This window comes from Pelodiscus sinensis, chromosome 25 (assembly GCF_049634645.1).
Source record: "Pelodiscus sinensis isolate JC-2024 chromosome 25, ASM4963464v1, whole genome shotgun sequence".
In the NCBI taxonomy this organism is placed as follows: domain Eukaryota; kingdom Metazoa; phylum Chordata; order Testudines; family Trionychidae; genus Pelodiscus; species Pelodiscus sinensis.
This window is the reverse complement of record NC_134735.1, coordinates 9,756,424-9,762,669: the sequence shown is the minus strand read 5'-3', so window position 1 is coordinate 9,762,669 and position 6,246 is coordinate 9,756,424.

Below are 6,246 nucleotides of genomic sequence, written 5' to 3'. Positions count from 1 at the left end.
TGAGCTTCCTAGAAAACAGCCAGGCTACGTCTACACTGGCATGATTTTCTGAAAATGTTTTTAACGGAAAAGTTTTCCGTTAAAAGCATTTTCAGAAAAGCACATCTAGATTGGCAGGACGCTTTTCTGCAAAAGCACTTTTTGTGGAAAAGCGTCTGTGGCCAATCTAGACGTGGTTTTCCGCAAAAAAGCCCCGATCGCCATTTTCGTGATCGGGGCTTTTTTGCAGAAAACAGTACTGTGCTGTCTACACTGGCCCTTTTACGCAAAAGTCTTCCGGAAAAAGACTTTTGCCCGAACGGGAGCAGCATAGTATTTCCGGAAAAGCATTGACGATCTTACACGAGATCATCAGTGCTTTTCCGGAAATTCAAGCGACCAGTGTAGACAGCTGGCAAGTTTTTCCGCAAAAGCAGATGATTTTGTGGAAAAACTTGCCAGTCTAGACACAGCCCCAATGTAAAGGGCTACAGGTGGCAGAGCTGGACTTAGGCAGAACAGTGATCTTCACCTCTTTTCTTGCTTGCTCCTCAACCAACAGAGTTCTCATTTTCCCCTCCATACCCTGGCCTGGTTGCAGTAGGGCCTGTATCCTGGCAAGGCAGAATGCACAAGCTAGCTTGTGTCATCAAGTCAGTTGCATCTAGGGCAGTTGCAAGTTAATTAGGGCTGGTTTCTAGTTCCCTGTCTTTGCATATTTACATTCACAGGAAGGGATGTATGGAAATCCCCTCTGCAGAAATCACATGTATAGGCTTTCCTGATAAACAGCTTCCTGTGAGTGATGGGTGGGGGGAAGGGAAGGGAAGAGGACTGAGCAGGCAAAGCTAGACACCAAACCACAGGGTAGATTATGATGATTCTATAGGGCAGCTGTACCTAGCAGCACATTTCACTCCTTTATTAACCTCTGCCAATAAAGGGATAGATATTGCTCTCCACAAGCACTCTGAGTAACACCTTATACCCTGTAGCCTGAGGGCTCCTTACAGAAGAAGGCCTTGTATAGTACTTTCTCAAAGTAGAGTTAGTATTCCAGAACAGAGCACCCACATTGGGAGCTAGGCCACAACAGCACTAAAGGAAGAGCTTATTGTACTGTACTTATACCAATTAGTTTCACTGATGGGCTGTGTCTACCCTGCACCCCTTTTCCGGAAAAGGGATGCAGATTAGACAAGTCGGAATTGCAAATGAAGCGGGGGATTTAAATATCCCCCGCTTCATTTGTATAAACATGGCTGCCGCTTTTTTCCGGCTCGGGGCTTTGCCGGAGAAAAGCGCCAGTCTAGACGGGATCTTTCGGAAAATAAAGCCTTTTCCGAAAGATCCCTTATTCCTCTTAAAATCAGACTTTTATTTAATAAAAAGGCTTTAAATCCCCCGCTTCATTTGTAATTCCGATTTGTCTAATCTGCATCCCTTTTCCGGAAAAGGGGTGCAGTGTAGACACAGACATTGAGTCTCCGTGGGCTGGATGCGGCCCACCAAGTGAATTGATCCAGCCTGTAGAGGCCCTGCTGCTCTCCCTACCCCCAGGCCAATGAGAGCCTGGGGGCAGGGGTAATGGGATTGCCAGGTGTCTGGTTTTTGCCTGGACAGTCTGGTATTTGTGGCCCCTGTCCGGTAAAAAAACCAGAAATGTAAAATGTCTGGTATTTTCTGTTTTTCTTGGACGGAAGGCCAGCAGGGACATTTTCCCCCTGTCGTGTCTGGCAGCAGAAGGGGGAGCAGGGGAATGTGGGGATTTAAAGGCGCAGTTACTTTTTTTTTTTGCTCAACAAGTTTGGTTCCCCAATTTTTCCCCCCGCCATGTTCGAGATTTTTTGTGAAAGTATCTGGCAACCCTAGGAGAGAAGTGCACAATGTCTCTTTCCACTCCACGAGGAGCGTGTGGTGCGCGGCACACTCCTGGCAGGGTGGGAGGAAATTTCATGTGCTTCCCCCTGCCCCCAAGCCCTGATTGGTCTGGAGTGGGGGGAGTGCACAAAGTCTCTTCCTGCCCTGGGAGGGGTATGGCACCTCTAAGCACTGCAGTCTCCTTGCAAGACAGCAGTAGCGTGGGAGGAGACTTTGCATGCTTCCCCCACCCCCAGGCCAAGCAGGGCTTGGGAGTGATGGGGAGGGGGGGGAAGGAGAGCACATGAAGTCTCCTCCTACACTGAAGGGGCTCAGAACTAAAGTCAACCATTTTGACTCTTAGTATAGTGCTCCCTTGCAGGGTGGGGGCAGGGAGCGAGAGACTTCACGTGCTCCCCCTTCCCAGCCCCTAACTTGAGGGCAGCAGGGGGGACATGTGAAGACTTTGCGTGCTCCCTCACCCGCAGACCAATCCGGGTCTGTGGGTGGGGAAGCATAGAAGTGTACTGGCCCTGCCCCTCCCCTCTGAGGCTCTGCCCCTTCTTGTGGAGACTCCACTTCAAAAATTACTGAAGTGGCTCCTGGTAAAAAATGATTGCCCTGCCTTAGGTGTACTACACAGCATAGCAAACCCAGGGCCTGTGAATGACACAAGTGCTGATTTGCTTCTGCAAATAGACAGTCCTTTCAGATATACCCTGTGGTATTTCAATTGTGTTTACTTTGAGGAGTTGAGCTACCACCTCATGGAGCTCTTTAATCCTTCATGCATGATGTTTTTGAGGGTTTACAGGACACAGAGGCTGCGTCTAGACTGGCAAGTTTTTCCGCAAAAGCATTGCTTTTGCGGAAAAACTTGCCAGCTGTCTACACTGGCCACTTGAATTTCTGCAAGAACACTGACTTTCTACTGTCTGAAATCAGTGCTTCTTGCGGAAATACTATGCTGCTCCCGTTCGGGCAAAAGTCCTTTTGTGCAAAAGGGCCAGTGTCGACAGCTCAGATTTGTTTTGAGCAAAAAAGCCCCGATCGCGAAAATGGCGATCGGGGCTTTTTGGCGCAAAAGCGCATCTAGATTGGCACGGATGCTTTTCCGCAAAAAGTGCTTTTGTGGAAAAGCGTCTGTGCCAATCTAGATGCTCTTTTCCGCAAATGCTTTTAACAGAAAACTTTTCCATTAAAAGCATTTGCGGAAAATCATGCCAGTCTAGATGTAGCCACTGGGTAATCAGCAATGCACTGCAGTAAAGTTAGAGCACAAAAGCCCATGCCAGCAACTCAGGAGACTCTGCTAATAATTGGTTGGGGGGCGGGGGGGGAGGGGGGGGGGGGAAACAAATTGGTTGCACTTGTGTCTCTAACAGCAGCCATTGTATTGTTGAGCTACCTCCTTGCTTGCTGCAAAACATCAGCCATAGCTTCCTATAACCAAAAAGTAAGCCTGTCTTTTGCTAAGTTCACATGCTGTTTGGTGGCAGTGCTTCTAATCATGGATATACTATCTGCTCTGAGCCACCCAGGAGATGTTAACAGTGCAGCACTAAAGAATATCATGTTTAAGCAAATATTTGATTGTTTAAACATGATCTTCCAATAGATCACAAGATATTTCAGTCCACTCAGGCTAGGTCTGGACTGCAAGTCTCTTTCAAAAAAGCCTCTTTCGAAAAAGAGCATCTAGACTACAACTAGTACTTTCGAAAAAGAAAGCCGCTTTTTCGAAAGAGAGCACCCAGGCAGTCTGGATGCTCTCTTTCGAAAAAGCACAGTTTGCATTACATAGTGCCTTTTTTCAAAAGAGCACTTTCGAAAAAAGGCGTTATTCCTCATAAAACAAGGTTTTCTGCGGTCAAAAAACTGCCGTGTTCTTTCGATTTACTTTTGAAAGAAAGCGGCGGTAGTCTAGACGCAGGGGAAATTTTTTTTTTAAAAAAAGGCTCCTTTTTTCGAAACCTCCCCCCCCCCCCCCCCCCCCCGTGTAGTCTAGACACACCCTCAGTGTAATAGGAGGAGATCAGGGACCAGCACAAATCCTCAACATTGTCTGTTAGTAAAAACAAACCCTTCTAGCAAATGGAAACTTTTTGTTCTGAGAAAATGGAAATGCAGCATCCTTGAAATAACAGAACCAAGGGGATAAGAGTGGATGAGTTCTGCTGCCTCTCCATCAAAGCAGGCCCTCAGAGGACTTGTGCCCAAAAATGACCCAGAGGCCTGTAAAGAAAATTCAGCCACAGGGCCATAGGAGAAAGATCTCAGGTTGTGGAAACTCTCAGACAACTTGGTGGGGACATGTTTGTTGATGTGTCTCTGATCTGACCATAGGGAAATAGGATTGTAAGCTAAACAAGGACAGCTAGAGCTGTATCGCCTGCTCCGTCACTCACCGGTGACTGGAAGCTTGCTCTGCTCTGAGTGTTGGGTGGTGAGCAAAGCATTCCATAGAACTCCTGGGAAGGGGCTGATCCTGCCCCATGTACACCCTGGCTTGAATGGGGCTGTTTGCCAGAAAGGGAGGCTGAGAATGGGTTGCTGCGTCAGGCTAGGGTGTGTGCATGGAGGACACAGAGATTGCTTTCTCTCTTCCCCTCCCCATCAGTGAGCCATTGTGTCTCACCGGAGTTACTCACCTGCAGGAGTGTTTCTGGGGTGTCTAGAAACATGTGCCAAGAACCTAAAGTGTAGAATTTTGCCTAAGCAAACAAACACACAGCCCTACACTATTTGCCTTGCAGTTTGTTATGTGACGTTTCCAGCCCTGAGCATGGGAACTCCCCAGTGTGTGAGTCACTGAAACATGCTTTCTCCTGGTAGCTTGTGACCCATTCCTTCCTCTCTGCCTGGGCCCAGTCACCTAGTCCTTGAGTCATCCGTTCCAGCACACAGAAGGGAGTAGTAGCTCTGGAACCAAGTTGGGAAACGCAAAAATCAGCCACATCTGAGAACGTCCAGTGTGGGGCAGGCTGTTTCTGGCTAGACCCCAGGCCTCTCTTCCCGTCAGGGCCTGGATAGCATTGCTGAAGGGACAAATAACTCCCTTCGTGGCAGGAATCACAGGATGGAATGTCCGGTCTGTGCTACGTTGCAACTCAGACTGGTCTTGTGTGGCCATACAGGCTGTGGCTCACAGCTGAACACTGTTCAAAACAAATGTGGTGAAAACAACACCAGAGCATCACCTGGGCAGAAGCGCACTAGTTGGACATTTAAACAGGGAATATCAGCGTGTGTGAGAGGCACCGACACTTCCAAAGGGCAGGCGGAGCGGCAAAGGGAGAAACCGAGGAATAGCCAGGAGCTCAGTGGGATGGATTTACTAGAGACCAAACCAGTCAGGAGAGCCAAGTCCTGAGATGGCCTTTGCTGTCCCAGGTGGTATAATCAAGCACCAGCAGAGACGCACTCCACATTCCCTTCAGAGGCCAACGTGTTGCTAGCTCCTGGCCTAACCTGATGTGCACAGCCAGCCAGCCAGAGAAGCTGAATGGCACAGAACATCCTAGCAGAGCCCAAATCTCCTACTGAAATCCACGGAGAGAATGCCCGGCCTGCCAGCCCCAAACCCTTTCCCAGCGTTGCACTGGGGGCTTGGGAATTCTCTGTCCCGTCTCACGGCAGCGCTTGAAGGGAACCTGCGAGTCCAGCTCAACGCCTGCTGCGACTGGGCTAAGCAGACATGAGTAATGTTGCTTCCCCGCTGCCCATCCCAGGGCCCTCCCTCGAAGTGGATGAGTGCCTGTGGGGGCCGAAATGTAAATATAGTAAGCAGATCACCCCCTCTCCATGACCTGATGTCGGAGGCAGCAAGAGGCCGAGCTCGGCAGGCAGGAGCCACTCTCTGATGTGACTCAGTCTGTGGCAGCACAACAGCGCACGGCGCTGGCATGCAGGGACCACAGGCTGCTCGGCTTTCTCCTCACGTGGCAGGCAGAGCGGGCGCTAACCAGACCCAGTTCTTTGTGGCTTTGACCATTTCCAGCATTTAGCAGGCAGCAAGATCCTTATCGTCACCCAGGGCTGCAGCAGTGGAGCGCAGAGGCACAGAAAAGATGGTAATGCAGCTTCCCTTCCACCAAGCGGGTCTCTCATTCAGGCTGGCTTCATAAGGCTCTACCTCTGCTGGGCCAGATCCTCTCGTCCTTTTTCTGTCTCTAGACAGATTTCCATGGGGGGGAGTCCCATGGGCGGGGGAGAGTCCCTCACTGGCACAGAGCTGCAGTAGCCAGTTCTTACGCAGCCCACTCGATGATCTCCTGAGGTCTCTTTCTCATATGATTCTATGATTCACTCAGTGCGCAGGGTGAGGCTGGAATGCTACTGTGCTTCAGCTGTTCTTAGCTAATGCCTGACCGGGTGGGCCGTTAGTATCTGGCCCATTCAGCAGCC